The 18,497-nt window shown below is 44.8% G+C and overlaps 1 protein-coding gene across 1 annotated transcript in view; it reads right to left on the reverse strand.

The window, feature by feature from the left end:
- The window catches only part of BEND7 (BEN domain containing 7), a 125,851-nt gene that overhangs the window by 19,569 nt on the left and 87,785 nt on the right, over positions 1-18,497 (reverse strand). The gene's annotated exons all lie outside the window — the stretch shown is intronic.

Here is an 18,497-nt window from a genome sequence, read left to right on the forward strand (position 1 = left end):
CCAGTTATCTTGCCATAGTAGACAAATTAATGTGCAGTCAACAAGTTTCCGGTCTCCTAGGGTTTGAACATCTTTGAATTACATCAGTCATTTCAACATGATACATGTATTTTCAACAATATAAGAGGTAATTATATTTTATAAGGGGGAATGAGGTGCTTCCCTGCAGGAGGGGATGAGTGGAAGATCTGGGGGACATACCAGATGAGCAATGGAAACGTATCTTGGAAATAGGACCATTGAGTACCCTATCTCCATCACAAACAGTGTCATATGTATTGTTGCATAGAGCATATAGGACACCTCAAAAGCTTTTTCTCATAGTTTCATAGTTAGTTAGGTTGAAGAAAGACACCAGTCCATCCAGTTCAACCTGAGTGAGTGTCCACAATTGTCCCCATCCCTGTACATTGCACACTCATGTTGGTCCCTACCCTCAAGGAGCCCACAATCCGAGGTCCCCATTCATAACCTAGGGCCAATTTTGAACAGAAGCCAATTTACCTACCTGCATGTCTTTGGATTGTGGGAGGAAACCGGAGTACCCGGAGGAAACCCACGCATGCACAGGGAGAACATGCAAACTCCAGGCAGGTTGGGATTTGAACCAGCGACCCTTCTTACTGCTAGGTGAGAGTGCTAACCACTATACCACTGTGCCGCCCGTATGGATTTTTCTGTATGGATGGAGAGCGGATGCTAAATGCCCACGATGTGGGGACCTAAAAGGAGACTTAATTCATATGATGTGGAGATGCCCAAAATTAAATAGATACTGGAGGGAAGTGACTAGCAAAATTAATTCAGTATTTGAAACAACTCTTGATTTAGACCCAAAGATATGTATATTAGGGTATATGGAAGGAGATAACGATATGCGGGGCAGGCAGATAGCAATAATTAGATGCCTCTTTTTGGCATGGAAATTGATAGCGAGAAGATGGCTTTCTCTTTCTCCTCTGTTCTGGGTATGCTCTCTTTATTTTAAACATAAATTGATATAGGTGATAAATAAAAATGGGATAGTTTTGTAATAGATACGGCAAACGTATTGTAGTCTATTGTACAAATTAAGTGTGTATGTTAAATGTTGAGTCATTGGGTTAAATGCGGATGTGAGAAGATGTAGGCAAAAAAATATTTTTGAATAAAGATTATATGAGTTAAAAAAAGGAAAGAATCTTCCTAATTTCTAGTTACCAAAAACATACTGATAATACTAGCCAGCTTCTGTGTAAAGGTTACACTAAAAGCATGGCTCCTCCATTGTTCACCTGTGCAACCAAAATTTGAAGCTAAAATGAAGTCGAATGCGAGCTGGTACATGGACCAAATAGCCCTGCAATAATGGGGATGATTGCAACATTAACGACTGATCCCTCACTTTACCAACTTGCAAAATGCAAGATTTGGTCAATGGATCTTATTTGCAATTCTCATTCATGCAGCAGCACAAATCTCAGATTCTCCCTTCACCAAGTCTTGATTTAATATTTCAGCTTCCAAATGCCAGACCATCTATCGTCCACTGATCTATTGTCAACTGGTTCTTATATTTGACATTTAAATGATGGAGTGGAGCTTACTGTGGAAAAAGGGTGGAATTATATCTTGACCTGGGCACTTGGGCAGAGGTTGAGGCTCCAGGCACAGACTAGGTTAATATGGTTGAAAAAAGTCCATCCAGTTCCACCAACACAGAAAAAAAAAATACACACACACAAATTGACAACCTCCATATACACAATCCTAACCCCCACAGTTGATCTAAGGGAAGGCAACCCCCCCCCCCCCCCCACCGAAGAAAGCATGATTCAATTTGCTCCAGCGGGGGGAAAAAATCCTTCCCAATCCCCCAAGAGGCAATTGGATATTCCCTGGATCAACTTTACCTAGAAATATTATTATCCAGTTATATTATGTGCATTTAGGAAAGAATCCAGACCTTTCTTAAAACAATCTACTGATTTGGCCAGAACCAGTCCTTGAGGGAGTCTATTCTACAATTTCACAGCTCTTACTGTGAAGGAGTCTTTCCATATTTGGAGATTAAATCTCTTTTAATCCAGAAGTAAAGAGTGCCCCCTTGTCCTCCGTGATGACCTTAAGGTGAATAACTGTACACTGAGTTCACTATATAGACCACTTATGTATTTATACATGGTGATCATATCCCCCCTTAATCTCCTCTTCTCAAGAGAGAATACATTCAGTTCCTCTAATCTTTCCTCATAGCTGAACTCCTCCATGCCTCTTTTTTTTTTTAATTATTTTATTTGTGAAGGTAAAGAAGCAAAGAAAAAACAACAATATGATTATACAATATTTTTTTGCATAACAGGTGAAGAACATTATGTGTTACACTACCCTAAATAACCACCTCCTCCATGCCTCTTATCAGTTTGGTCATCCTTCTCTGCACTTTCTACAGTTCCTTGGTATCCTTTTTGTGAACTGGTGCCCAAAACTGAACTGCATATTCCAAATGAAGTCTTACTGACCATACCTTGTATATGATTATTTATTTATATGTTCAATGGAGGATTGATAGGAAGAGCAGAAAGAAAATTCCCAGAGGCAGTTTATCTTCATATTTGGGAACTGGTATTCCCAAAAACGAGAATGGAGTGGGGGACAGGGCTAACCTGATGATTGCTCCACTGAGTGTCCTTGGACAGGGAGTAGGGTGGTAGATTACTGGAACCTTATACATACCCTGCAGGAAAGAATGATATGTTTTCATATGCGCCACTCTGAATGGTAGGTGTGGCCATATACAGGCATACCCCACTTTTAAGTACACAATGGGGTTTATTTACTAGAGCTAGAAAGTACAAAATCAGGCTCACTTGTGCACAGAAACCAATGAGTTTCTAACCACAGCTTGTCTAATTATCTTTGGTAATAAAACCTGGAAACTCATTGGTTTCTATGCAGAAGTGAGCCTGATTTTGCACTTTCTAATTTTAGTAAATAAACCCCATTGTGTACTTAAAAGTGGGGCATGCCTGTATTTGCAAAATTCTTTGTCATTGGGCGCATAGTAGGTAGGTAGATCACTGACCTCCTAAATATACCCTGCAAGGAGGAATAGTGTATTCTGACCACTGATCTCCTGTATGTTGATGAATGGGGAGAAGGGCAGAGATCACGCTCCTGCTACGTGTCTAAAAATGGGGAATGGGTTAGAGTTTATTGACCCTGCAGGCAGGAATTAGGTATATCTTGATCATTGCCTCCTGGGAGCCCATTGCTGACATCTAGGCTACCTGTGCCAGTTATTCTAGGCATGTCCTGGTGACTGTAGTTCAACCCCATCCAGCTGTTCCTATGCTGCATTCCTCCTAGGAAAAAGTCTCCTGCTTTGCTTGGAGTGCAGCCCCCTTCACCTCTTGCTCACATCACACTGACTGGGCCTATAACTGGGCCTCTAACTGGCACCAGGAAGGCGGCGCAGCATACGAGAAGACGGAGATTAGGCACCCATGTTTACAAGCATTTCCGGACAAGTTGGCTGGCCCTGAGATTTTTTACAGATCTGGCAATGACTCTGCAACATGAATAAGATTCTGGCCTTGCCAGTGAATTCCAGAAAGTCCTAGGAGAGAACAAAAGAGATTGGCTGGAAAAAACCAACCCAGCCAGTCAATTCCTACTGTGAGGAGCACTGGAGAGGGGATGCCTGGAGAGGTCAGGGATTGATTAAAGACATATACAATCACTTCTTTATTAACTAGAATTAGTTGAATGGCACAGCAAATATCCAGGCATTTTTGACAATTCTTTGTATTATATAGGGTAGGCAGAAAATGGAGTGATAAGTGACAAGTAATACATTAACAGTGAATAATAATAAACTGACAACAGTGAGCCTTATAAGATACATACCATTAACGTTAGTAAGAGTTAATCGTTTTTATTAAAGTCATAAGTGTGCTACATCATGATGATTAATCCAACAGTTTTTATTAAAGTCATAGGTGTGTTATATCATGATGACTAATACATTCTACAAACTGTAATATATAAACAGATAAGTATGATTTATAGAGACACCCACACATAACATGTTGGTGTTTATGTAGTACAAAGTGCATTTAATGGCATAACAAGATGGCTATAGACTAATACACTAGAAGATGACGAGACTGAAGGAGGAATAAATTGGATGATTTAGTACAAACAATAAGTCCCCTTTCACACCGAGGCACTTTTCAAGCACTTTCTGGCTCAAAAAAGCACCTGAAAAGCTCACAAAAAACTATTTCCATCAAAATCCACGAATGCTTTCACACTACGCCCCTTTACATTAAAATGAATGAAAAGCTCTTCAAAAGCACCTGAAAAGCTCTTCAAAATTGCTCAGTGTTTTACTGGAAGTTTAGAAGCGCCTCAGTGTGAAATGGGCCTAAAGCTAGATTAAGGCTTGTCACATACACGCGATGATTTTAATTAGAAGATTCAGCAAATATTCTAATAACTAAACAATGATTACAGGCTAAGAATGATTGCTGACCACTGACTTGCTGGAAAATCAAACTTTGCTGATGATCCTTTTTGAGTTACAGTAAGTTATCTATACATGTAATCATTTACACACTGCTGCATTTGCAAAGTGGGGCCTATTTATATTAGTGTCCCCATAAAAGTTCAACCCTGGAAAAAAACAAAACATTTTGATGATTGTTTTTTAAGAATAAAATACCTCCAATGATTGTGGTCCTATATTTGACTGCTGCTGCTGGATTATTTGGTTAGGTCTTACTGTCATGAATCTTTGTTTAACACTGTAAGCAAACTTCTGGTGCTGGAAGGTTATGTGCATACACTTGCAGTTGGGGGAGGTAAACTGCCCCCAACTGCTCCCCTTAAGCTACAAAGGTAGCCAGACAAGGTTGTACACATGCAACACAGGGCCCTCTTTAATATTGATTGGACCCTGGGCAAACATTTTCTTGGGCCCTCCCAAATTCACTTATTAACTATTTGCAGGCAGCGCAGGCTCAGCGGGCAGCTGCTTTTGGCCCCACAACAAGGACTGGGCCCGGGGGCCCCTTTTGCCCTTTGCTAAAGACGGCCCTGAGGCATGGTTTGCTGCATGGTAAAAAAGTAGTGAATGCTAGGCTCAAAGTTGTGATATGGTATTTGCACTCAAAAACCCCATTCAAAAATGCAACGAAAAAACAAAAACCAGCGTTGGAAAGAAAAAAAAAACAAATGTGTAAATTCCCTCATCCACACATTCGAGGTGGATAAGGGAATAACTCCTGCAGCGCCATTGTGTTCTGCCAGTAGGGAGCCTTCCAATATAGCACTGATCATTTGGGAAAAACCCAACACCGGGTAGCTCATACATGGTTCGAAAATACGCCGGGCCCTGCTGAACCAGCCAAATTTTAAACTGTGTATGGCTGGCTTAAGATTGTGATTGTAGGAAGCTTGGAACTTTTCATGTTCACACCATAAATCTGAGAAAGTGGTGGAACAGCCATGAAACACTTCTTTTTAAATGTATTCATATAAATTTGCGTATTAATCACTTAAATTACGACGACTCTAATCACCTTCATTAAATCACTATATACCACCATGGGAACCTCTGCTATATTAGTATTTGTAAGTTTATTTTCCTTGCACTTCTAATTAACGCCAACCTGTTGTCCCCAATTAGGACCTAGGGCTGTGTTTTCTGAGGCATCAAGAGCAACCAATTCCTGCGGTGGAACAGGGGTAGTCTCCACACGCCAATTCGGCAGCTTGCGTTTATCACCACACCTGGTTATTCGCAACCTAACCAAATATATTTTACATCTCTTTTCTTGTTCTAAATCTCTATTATTATTGCATATCATCCCTGTGGAATTACAACACCTTAAAGTATAACTAAAGACAAAACTTTTTTTGCAGTTTTGGACAGAGTGGAGAGGTATTATAACACCTGTCAGTTGTTTTTGCCGTCTGTGCCCCCATTAAGGAGATTCATCCTCTCTATGTATCCTTTGAAAATCCTACATTTTGGGTTGTCCCCAGAAAAGTAACAGAGGCGAAACCTTCCAATGGGGGCACTATTTCTGGAAACCTGGGGGTCCCCAAAGAATTCCCTTCATTTTCAGAGATTTCCTCTGACTTCCTTTTTGGCTATGGGACAGGAAGCGGCAGCCAGATATGGGACTATAACCATTAGAGATATTTTATTTTTACAAAGGAAATGTCAAAAGCTTTTAAGGGAGCTGGGAAATGAATGCTTGAAAGGTAATAGATATGGACAACAGAGGGCACATCTGAGTGTAGTGGCTATTAACCACTTAACCAGGCCATTTTTTTGTGATACGGCACATAAGCTACTTTAACTGACAATTGCATGGTCATGCAACACTGTACCCAAATAATAGGTGTCATTTTTTTCCCACACAAATAGAGCTTTCTTTTGGTGGCATTTGATCACCTCTGTGGTTTTTATTTTTGCGCTATAAACAAAAAAAGACTGACAATTTTGAAAAAAAACAACTAATATTTTTTACCTTCTGCTATAAAACATACCCAATAAGAAAAAAAAAAATGAATTTCTTTATAAATTTAGGCCAATAAATATATATAATTATCCCATTAATGGGGACTAGTGACACTAATCCAGTGATCAGTGCTAAAAATATGCACTACACTCAGGTGCACTCTCTGCTGTCTATATCTTTTGCCAAACCCAATTTTATCGCAGGCCACACGACCAGTATGGTTGATCTCAAAGGGCCAGTTGTATTGAAGTTCAGGATTACACTATGTAAAGAGTGCAGATTTCTTCACAAATTTAGGCCAATATGTATTCTGCAAAATATTTTTGGTAAAAAAATCCCAACAAGCGTATATTGATTGGTTTGCGCAAAAGTTATAGTGTCTATAAAATTGTATATTTTTATGCATTTATTTTTTACTAGTAATGGCAGCTATAAGCGTCTTATAGTGGGACTGTGATGCAGCGGACATTCTGATACTAACTGACACTTTTTGGGGACTAGTGACGCCAATCCAGTGATCAGTGCTAAAAATATGCACTGTTACTGTACTGACATGGGTCGGGAAAGAGTTAGCATCAGGGGTGGTTAAATGTGTGCCTAGCCAGTGTTTTACTATACTGTGTGAGGTGCTTTTTCTAGAGGAAGAGATGGAATTTATTCCCTGCTTTGCAGGGACAAAAAACCCCATCCCTTACCTCCTGTCAGAATGTCAATCTGCCTTGTGTACATAGGCAGATCGCAGTTCTGTGTCTCTGCCTGAGTGCAGAGACGGGTGCCGGAGGACATAGAGTACTCTGCACCCACCGATAGGCTTCTCCTTTGTGTAATCACAGCGGAAGTGAGCCACCAGCAGAGCACATCTTACCTGGATGTGTCAGATCATGTATATATATATATATATATATATATATATATATATATATATATATATATATGTGATCCGGCGTACAGTTGCCGCCCTGTACCAGTAAAACTGCCATAGGCGGACTTAATGCGGTTAAAAATATTTATTTAAGTAGACAATTGGCAACATACACAAAACACATGGCATGTAAGTGTAAACACACATGTCAGCCTCTGGGGGTGAATCCTCTCACAGTAGAATTTTCTCCTCTAGGACATCTACAGCAACCTAGCTGCTGTGGAACCCAGCCTGGCCTTTCCATTTCCAGAGAAGCTCAGATACTGTGTCACGTACCTGATGGTCGAGCCTGGAGTGCAGGGAGCGGCCCCTCGTATCCCCTGGCTATTGAACCCCTGAAGGTGGAGACAGGTATTCAACAGTCCAGAGGGCACAAGTGCCTGGTAGATGGTATTAGTCCGGGAGGTCAGCTGGGCACAGATAACAGGCTGGTATAGCGGATGGTGCTTGACTGTCGCTGGCAGGCACAAGTGCGGGAACTGGCTGTGAGCAGATGTTCCGTAAAGCAGGAACTCAGGTAGGTAGCAGGAACAGCGGAATCAGATACAGGCCGGGTCAGCAGGAGACGATCAGCAAGGTACAAAGGGATGAGGCAGAAGACGTGGTCAAACAGGCAGAGGTCGTAGGTAGGCAGCAATCAATCAGAGTCAAGGAACAAGCCGGATGTCAGGAATCAGATAACAGGTTTCGGATACAAGCAGCACGGATCACGGACACGCTGTAGACTGGACAGCACAGATGGAAGGGAGCCAATGACTAAAGAAGGCTTCAGGGCGCCAAGCGAACATACGACGGGTCAGCGCGCCCTCGCACGTAGACGTGCACCCGTTCGTGACCTACGTGTGCGCGTTCGTGTCGACGCGAGTGCGTTCGTTAGCTTTGACGCGCGTTGACGGGAAACGACGGACTCTCCACGACAGGCTCCGGCGGGTAAGGTTTCTATGTCTAGTCGAGACGTTAGGGCGATCGTGACATTGCCCCCCCCCAAGGGGCAGCCCCCGGATGCCCAACCGAGCCCACTTGTTCGGGTGAGAGTTCTTGAAGGCGCGGATGAGTCTCTTGGCATGAATATTAGCCTCTGGCTCCCAGGAATTCTCCTCGGGTCCGTAGCCCTTCCATTTAACTAAGAATTGGACCTGGTTTCCTCTTTTCCTACAGTCCATGATGGCCTCAACTTCGAACTCGATCTCTCCATCGACCAACACCGGTTCCGGAGGGCAGGAAGTCCTGTCAGAGAAAGGATCCTCAACTGCAGGCTTGAGGAGCGATACGTGGAACACCGGGTGAATTCGGAAAGACTCAGGGAGTTCCAACTCAAATGCCACATCATTTAGCTTCCTTTTGATCGGGAAGGGACCCAGGAATTTTGGACCCAGTTTCTTGGAGGGACAGGTTAACTTGAGATTTAAGGTGGACAGCCAGACCCTATCCCCGGTCTTGAGATCCAGCTCCCCTCTTCTTCTTCTGTCGAAGACTTTCTTATTATGTTCCTGCGACTTAGTCAAGGTTTCCTGTAAGAGTTTATTATTCTCTTCAAAGAAAGCAAGTCTCTTCTGAAGCGCTGGCACCGGACATTCAGGAAGATCGCCAGACAGGAACAACGGATGGTACCCGAAATTTGCATAAAAAGGGGACTGTTTGGTGGCTGAATGGACTGAATTATTGTAGGCGAACTCGGCCATAGGTAGCAGGGAGACCCAATCGTCTTGTGAGAAGGACGAGAAGCAACGCAGGTACTGCTCTAAGGTCTGATTCGTCCTCTCGGTCTGACCGTTGGTCTGCGGATGGTAGGCTGAGGACATGCAGAGGTCGATCTTCAGAGTTGCACAGAGTGCCTTCCAAAATCTAGATGTGAACTGCACCCCCCTGTCAGACGTGATATTGGTGGGGATGCCATGAAGTCTTATAACTTCCTTTATGAAGACGTTAGCTGTCTCCGCGGCAGAGGGAGTGCCCTTCATGGGCAAGAAATGAGCCATCTTCGTGAACCTGTCGACTACGACGAAGATCGCTGTATGGTTCTCCGAAGGGGGGAGTTCGACGATAAAATCCATGGAGATCATTCTCCATGGTCTATCAGGGACAGGTAGAGGTTTTAGTAAGCCCCAGGCTCTGGACTTGTTGCCCTTACTCCGAATGCAGGTCGTGCAGGTCTGTACGTAACTCTTGCAGTCGTTCTTCATCTTCGGCCACCAGAAGTTACGCCTGAGTAATTCTAATGTTTTGAACGTTCCAAAGTGGCCAGCCATGGGATGGTCATGACAGGAAGCCAGAACTAAGGTCCGAGCTGTCTGGGGGACGAAGATCCTGTTCCCATGCCACATAAGATCATCGCTGGAGGACAGCGGGATACCGGGTGGAGGTGAGGCGCCTCTGGAAGCCTGTTTAACTTGAGAGACCACATCTCCTTGGAGTAAGAGGAAGTTTCCAGCAGGAAGGATGGTGTCACTGAGAGGTGGATCTTCCGGCTGGCTAAACATGCGAGATAAAGCATCTGGCTTCGTGTTCTTGGATCCGGGGCGGAAGGTTATGTGGAATACGAACCGTGAGAAAAAGAGTGCCCACCTGGCTTGACGAGGCTTCAACCTTTTAGCTGTCTTCAGATATTCGAGGTTTTTGTGATCTGTATAAATAAGGATTGGGTGGATAGCCCCTTCTAACAGATAGCGCCACTCCTCCAGTGCCGACTTAATTGCCAGTAGCTCACGGTCGCCCACGTCGTAGTTTCTCTCGGCTTCGGATAGTTTGCAGGAGAAGAACGCAACTGGGTGGAGTACGGACTTAGGTCCCTGCCTCTGGGACAGCACAGCTCCGACTGCCACCTCCGAAGCGTCAACCTCAAGGGTGTATGGCAGGGTAGGATCAGGATGTTTCAGAATCGAAGCTGAAACGAATAGCTTTTTTAGGGCTTCGAAGGCCTCTTGTGCCTCAGGTGTCCAGCGGAACTTGGTGCCCAGCTTGGTTAGCCCGGTAATGGGGGCGATGATGGAGGAGAATCCCTTTATAAATTTGCGATAGAAATTCGCGAAGCCCACAAACCGCTGAACTCCTTTTCTATCGGATGGGGCAGGCCAGTCCTGGATTGCAGTTATCTTCTGGGGATCCATCTCGACCCCTCGAATCGAGATAATCAGACCAAGGAACTGGATACTTTCCTTCTCGAAAACGCATTTTTCTGGCTTGGCATACAGGCCGTGAGAGCGGAGGCGAGTCAGGACCTTCTTGACATGTTCTCTGTGGGTGACTAAAGTGGAGGAAAAGATTAGTATATCATCCAAATAAATGATAACAAACAAATCTAAATAGTCTCTGAAGATGTCGTTCACAAAATGCTGGAACGTAGCCGGGGCGTTACATAACCCGAAAGGCATCACTAAATATTCATAGTGTCCGAAGCGGGTACGAAAAGCTGTTTTCCACTCATCGCCTTTTCTGATACGGACGAGGTTGTAAGCCCCCCGAAGATCCAGCTTGGTAAAGAGTTTAGCGGAACCCAGTCTCTGGAAAAGCTCAGGTACTAATGGCAGAGGGTAGCGATTTTTAACTGTGATTTTATTTAGTGCCCGATAGTCCACACACGGACGTAAGGATTGGTCCTTCTTCTCGACAAAGAAGATTCCAGCGCCAGCTGGGGAGGTGGAAGGTCGGATGAACCCTTTTCTAAGATTATCGTCCAGGTAGGTCTTTAGAGTACTTAATTCGGATTCGGACAGTGGGAAGATCCTTCCGAACGGAATTTCTGCCCCCGGGAGCAGTTCAATAGGGCAATCATAAGGCCTATGCGGAGGGAGAGTCTCTGCGCCCTTCTTGCTGAAAACATCGAGAAACGCATGGTATTGCTCAGGTACAGCCTGTCGGGTTTCTTCATCCGCATCCAGACAGAGAAGGACTGATGAGTCCCCATTGGGAGTCGGACAACAATGCTGGTGGCAGTAGTCAGAGGGGAACTTGATTACTCCGGTGGCCCAGTTGATGTGTGGATTGTGTGCCCTCAGCCAAGGCATGCCTAGGATGATGGGGAACAGGGGAGACTGGATGACATCCAGGCAAAGGAGTTCTTGGTGAGACCCGGCGATGATGGCGGGTAGAGGACTGGTCTCCTGAATTACTGGTCCTGATTCCAAGGTAGACCCATCAGCCAAGTATACCGAGAGCCCCTTCTCTCGTGGTCTAAGAGGGATCCTGTTCATTCGGGCGAAAGACGAGTCAATAAAGCCACTGCATGCCCCGGAATCAATTACCGCGTGGGTTGAGATAGTCCTTCCTGGGAGCTGCAAGAGAACAGGAACAGCTAGATGGGAGATGTTATCTGGCAACATAGGAGACGAGACAGGTGGAACACGGAGGCACTTACGCATCTTCGCCGGGCAGGAACGAACAAAGTGCCCTGGTTCCCCGCAGTATAGGCATAGGTTATTGACCCGACGACGCTGGCGTTCTTCCAGGGTCAGGGACGGGCGTAGTAGCCCCAGCTGCATAGGCTCCGGAGCGTCCGATGTGGATGCAACTGGAACAGGCGGAGGTGGGTGACTAGGCACCCGTGGTAACATCCAAACCGGACAGGGAGTCGTGGTGGATCGTTCTTGGCGGCGCTCCCTCAAACGCCTGTCAATCTGGATAGCAATGTCAATCAGGGCCTCCAGGGTCTCAGGAACACCCACTCGTGCCAGCTCGTCTTTCAGGGCCTCGGAAAGCCCCATGCGGAACTGGTACCGCAGGGCCGCATTGTTCCAGTCCGTGTCTGCACTCCAACGTCGGAATTCAGAGACGTAGTCTTCTACGGGTCTGCGTCCTTGTTGTAGGGCATGTAGGGCTGCTTCGGCAGTGGCGGCTAGCTGGGGATCCTCATAAAGCCTGGACATTGCCCGGAAGAAGGTGTCCATGGAGTCTAGGGACGGATCCTTCTGTTCCAACAGTCGGTGAGCCCAGGCCTGGGGTTCATTGCTTAATAGGGAGATGACGAACCCCACCTTCGTTGCCTCAAGGGAGAAAGTTCTGGGCTGTAGGGCGAAGTAGAGTTCGCAGGAGTTGCGGAATGCCCTGAACTTGCTCCGGTCCCCTGTGAACCGTTCCGGGGTTGGGACCCTGGGTTCCGGTGGCAGCATTACAACTGACGGCGGGGCATGGGCCCCAGGAGCCGCTGGTGCAGAGGCGGATAGCGCCTGGATTTGTTCCTCCAGTCTGCCGTAGCCCTCTTGTAGATTCTTAACTGCCTGTGTAAGGCCGGCCAGATGGTGGCAGAGTTCATCCATGGGGGAGGCTCCCTGCGCAGGCTCGGACATGGCTGTCCAGTACTGTCACGTACCTGATGGTCGAGCCTGGAGTGCAGGGAGCGGCCCCTCGTATCCCCTGGCTATTGAACCCCTGAAGGTGGAGACAGGTATTCAACAGTCCAGAGGGCACAAGTGCCTGGTAGATGGTATTAGTCCGGGAGGTCAGCTGGGCACAGATAACAGGCTGGTATAGCGGATGGTGCTTGACTGTCGCTGGCAGGCACAAGTGCGGGAACTGGCTGTGAGCAGATGTTCCGTAAAGCAGGAACTCAGGTAGGTAGCAGGAACAGCGGAATCAGATACAGGCCGGGTCAGCAGGAGACGATCAGCAAGGTACAAAGGGATGAGGCAGAAGACGTGGTCAAACAGGCAGAGGTCGTAGGCAGGCAGCAATCAATCAGAGTCAAGGAACAAGCCGGATGTCAGGAATCAGATAACAGGTTTCGGATACAAGCAGCACGGATCACGGACACGCTGTAGACTGGACAGCACAGATGGAAGGGAGCCAATGACTAAAGAAGGCTTCAGGGCGCCAAGCGAACGTACGACGGGTCAGCGCGCCCTCGCACGTAGACGTGCACCCGTTCGTGACCTACGTGTGCGCGTGCGCGCGTTCGTGTCGACGCGAGTGCGTTCGTTAGCTTTGACGCGCGTTGACGGGAAACGACGGACTCTCCACGACAGGCTCCGGCAGGTAAGGTTTCTATGTCTAGTCGAGACGTTAGGGCGATCGTGACATACTGACAGATCCCTGTGAGGCTGACTCATCCATATTTTCACAAGATTCCTTTGAGGAAGCATGTCCTGCTGTGAAAAGATTCACCCCAGATGCTTACATACATCTACACTCAGGTGCACTTTCTGCTGTCTATATCTGTTGCTCTAGAGCAAAGCCACAAAGGGCAAGTTGTATTGGAGTTCAGGATTACACTACATAAAGAGTGTAGAGTTCATGAATGCGCAATGTACAGAGTGCAGAGTTCATGAGTGCGTAATGTACAGAGTACAGAGTTCAGGGGTGCACTATGTACAGAGTGGAGGGTTGCGCTGTGTACAGAATGCAGAGTTTAGGGGGTGTGTTACATGCAGAGTTCAGGGGTGTGCTGTGTACAGAGTGCAGGGTGTACAACCCCAACCCCAAACCCCCTCTCCAAAGCTTCCTTGCATCTGCCTCTCCTACCTGGCCCAGCTCTATTACCTCCTTGTGTAGGCCTTGCCTTGTAGGGAGATTATTCTCTCCCACACATTGTGGAGATCTGCCCCTGCCTTGAGCATGTACAGAGGTCTGTTAGATATGGGAGCTGCAAAGCTCTGTCCTTTGTAAACACAGAAATCTTCTCTGTTTACAAGTGAGAGCGGGGAGCAATAGCAGATGGTGAAAGCTGGAGGTGCAGAATTGAGTTCCGCTGTGTTTCGGCTGCAAAATGGTGCGAAGGTATACATGACAAGGCCTGGCAGGCCAGGTTCGGCCCATGGGCCTTGTTTTTGATATATGTGCTCTAGAGATTCTTTAGTTTCCCAAGAGTTGCTGCACTAAAGTGTCTTGGAACTGCGCCTGAGCCACTCCATAATCTTCCACGGCCACTCTGCTTAAGACATAGATCTGTTTGCACCCCTGAACCATAATCTCCACTCCTAGTTTAAAATGTATTGTCAGCTTCCTGGTTATAAAGACACACTGATATATAATGCCCATTTATTAATTAGCTCCTGTTACACTGCAACCAATCAATATTAAACTTCTTTATTTTTAACTATCCTTTAATCATGGAAGATTTGAATCTGAAATATGTCAGCTTATCTCAGGGGAATCAATAGCAATCTGACAAGGTTTTTAAACCTCAAAGCGTATATAAATCCAAGAAATAAAATAAAAAAATAAATTATATATATATATATATATATATATATATATATATATACACACACACACACACATACACAGTGGGTAAAATAAGTATTATACACGTCACCATTTTTCTAGGTAAATATATTTCTAAAGGTGCTATTGGCATGAAATTTTCTCCACATGTCGGTAACAACAACCCATGCAATCTATCCATACAAAAAAACGAATACAAAAAATTTAAGAAATTTATTTATGTGTAATAAAATGGAATGACACAGGAAAAAAGTATTGAACACATGAAGGAAGGGAGGTGCAAAAAGACATGGAAAGCCAAGGCATCAGCTGAAATCTATTAGTAATTAGAAAGCAATCCTGCCCTTTGTCAGTGCAAAATTAATATCAGCTGGTTCAGTCTCAACTGACGGCCCATAAAAAGGTGTCCTATTACCAAGGTGGCACACATGAAACATCTCATGATGGGTAAAAGCAAGGAGTTCTCTCAAGACCTTTGCAACCTTATTGTTGCAAAACATATTGATGGCATTGGTTACAGAAGAATTTCTAAACTTCTGAATGTTCCAGTGAGCACTGTTGGAGCCATAATCTGGAAATGGAAAGAGCATTATTTCACCATAAACTGACCATGACCAGGTGCACCTCACAAGATTTCTGACAGAGGAGTGACCAAAATTATCAGGAGAATTTTACAAGAGCCAAGGACTACTTGTGGAGAGCTTCAGAAACACCTAGAATTACAGGTACAATTGTTTCAAAGAAAACAATAAGTAATGCACTCAACCGCCATAGCCTGTATGCACCCTCACCACTCAAGACTCCATTACTGAAGAAAAAACATGTTGAAGCTCATTTAAAGTTTGCTGCACAACATTTAGACAAGCCTGTGAAATACTGGAAGAATAAAGTCTGGTCATATGAGACCAAAACTGAACTCTTTGGTTGCAATACTACACTGGGGCATCCAAAAGGTCAATTGGCACTGCACCTCGCCCCAAAAACACCCCAATACCAACAGTGAAGTTTGGAGGTGGGAACATCATAGTGTGGGACTGTTTTTCTGCATACCGTACTGGCAAACTTCATATCATTGAAGGAAGGATGAATGCAAAAATGTACCAAGACATAAAAAATCTGCTGCCATCTACCAGGATGATGAAGCTGAAACGAGGGTGCACATTTCAGCAAGACAATGATTCCAAACACAAAGCCAAGGAAACTCTCAACTATTTTCAAAGAAAGAAAATAAAGCTACTAGAATGGCCCAGCCAATCACCTGTCTTGAATCCAATAGAAAATATATGAAAAGAACTAAAGATCAGAGTTCATAGAAGAAGCCCACGGAACCATCAAGATTTGAAGACTGTTTGTCTGGAAGAATGTGCCGAAATCACACCTGAGCAATGCGTGCAATTAGTTTCTCCATAGAGGAGACTTCTTGAAGCTGTCATTATCAACAAAGGATTTTATATGAAGTATTAAATAAATTTCAGTTAGCGTGTTCAATACTTTTTCCCTGTGTCGTTCCATTGTATTACACATAACTTAATTTCTGAACTTGTCTTGGTTTCTTTGTATGTATGGATTGCATGGGTTGTTACCGACATGGTGAAAATTTCATGTCGATAGCAGCGTTAGAAATATATTTACCCAGAAAAATGGTGACGTGTTCAATACTTACTTTACCTGTTGTGTATATTTATATTATATATATATACATATATATACACACACACACACATACACACTGTGGGGGTTATTTACGGAAGGCAAATCTACTTTGCACTGCAAATCTGCAAAAATGCAAAAAGCACTAAAAATGCATAGGTGTGAATCCAGCCTAACTGCTGATGAGAAAAGGCCTGTCTGAGCTTTTCAGCTTCCTCAGTGAAGCAGTCACCACATTTAGGGATTAGTATATACAGGGGGTTATTTACGAAAGGCAAATCCCCTTTGCACTACAAGTGCAAAGTGCACTTGAAATTGCCCTGAAAGTGCACTTGATTGGAGGATAAAATCAGCAGAGCTTCTCCTCATTTCAGATCTACCCCTTAGATTTACAGCCACTGCACTTCAAAGTGCACTTTCAGTGCAATTTCAAGTGCACTTTCAAGTGCACTTTGCACTTGTAGTGGTGACTGCTTTACTGAGGAAGCTGAAAAGCTCAGACATGCCTTTTCTCATCAGCAGTTAGGCTGGATTCACACCTATGCATTTTTACTTTTTGAATTTTTGCAGATTTGCACTACAGAACGTGTTTCATAGGAAACCATTTTAAATGGACTGCAGTGCAAATCTGCAAAATGTAAAAATCACTAAAACTGCATAGGTGTAAACCCGGCCTTAGAGCCCTCTTGTGACTTCTATCAGTGTCTGGATGAGCATTAGTTAATGCTAGTAGGAGGAGTTTTCATTCTCCCTCGATTGTCCTATGAGGCTGCATGACCCTTGACCCTCTGCCTGGAGAGTGCTGATTGGCCCTGTGCTGATCACATGCACTCTCCCAAGAAAAAAAAAGTTGTCTAGCAATACACACCAAGCTGAGCATGTGCAGCTTATCCCTGAGGCTCTGTTCTATCGAGAGATGGTTTGGGGAAGAAGGGGAGGATCGGAGAAGAGTTTTAAACAGCCTTTTTACACAATGCAAAAGGATTAACCCCTTAGGTTCCACAGTGAGTATAAGGGCGGGTTCACACTATTGCGATGGTAGATATCGCATGTAATGCGCAGAGCACTGCTGTTCACATTACATCCGTTTTCTGTGTGGGTGCGATGTCAGCCATACAGATAGTATGGCTGATATCGCACTGCATTCGTTGCAAACACCCTCTTTTCTGTTCGGACCAGAATCTGATCGCTTGTCTGTTCATACATATGCGATCCGATTCATGTCCGAACTGTCAGTTCGGAGTGTGATATGCGAGCTGAAATGGTGGTGTCGTTAACATATAATGACACTCCCCAGAAGTTTGCATATGGCAGTGTGAACTGCCGTGTGTTCCGGGTGCAATGCGGGAACTTGCAGTTGATTCGCAGGGTTCTCGGATCGCAATAGTGTGAACCGAATCCAACAAGCATGTTTTACTGCATACACAGACTGATTTTACTGTTGTGGGTTTAGTAACACTTTAAAGGAGTTGTAAAGGCAGAAGGTTTTTTTTTATCTTAATGCATTCTTTGCATTAAGAAAAAAAATCTTTTGTGTGCAGCAGCCTCCCCAGCACCCTTAAGTAAGTTACCTGAGCCCCATCTCCCTCCAGTGATGTTCATGAATGTCTAAGTGTCTGGGACACTCCTCCTGATTGGCTGAGACACAGCAGCGATGCCATTGGCTCCTGCGGCTGTCAATCAAAGTCAGTTAGTCAATCAGGGGGGAGAGGGGATGGGGCCGAGTCGGGGCTCCGTGTCTGAATGGACACACGGAGCTGTGTGCTCTCCAGTGCCCCCATACGAAGCTGCCAACTGGGGGCACATGATAGGAGGGAGGGGCCAGGAGCAGCAAAGAGGGACCTAAGAAGAGGAGGATCTGGGCTGCTCTGTGCAAAACCAACCGGTAAGTATAACATGTTTGTTATTTATTTTATTTTTAAAACATGCCTTTAGAATCACTTTAGGCAAAGGCTTACAAAGGCCGCAGATGGAGGTGTACATACTGTATGCTGCAGTAAAAGTTACCCCCCCTATTTTGGATGCCCCAGTTGAAGACCACTTGTGTTGAAACGCTTCGGGCTTGCTCATTTGAGACTCCCACACTGCTTTTTTACTGTTTTTATTCCACCGTATTTTATTTTGGATTGTTCCTTTTTTATGTCTCCATCTTGCAAATTGTGAATTTATTCCAATAAAACATTATTGGTTGATCTGCACTATATGGAGCTTTTTTCTCCCATCTTTTATATTTTATTTCACCACTCGTGATCCTGGAT

The sequence above is a fragment of the Lithobates pipiens genome, unplaced genomic scaffold, assembly GCF_037356315.1.
Source record: "Lithobates pipiens isolate NorthernLeopardFrog02 unplaced genomic scaffold, aLitPip1_a1.2 Scaffold_8, whole genome shotgun sequence".
Taxonomy (NCBI): domain Eukaryota; kingdom Metazoa; phylum Chordata; class Amphibia; order Anura; family Ranidae; genus Lithobates; species Lithobates pipiens.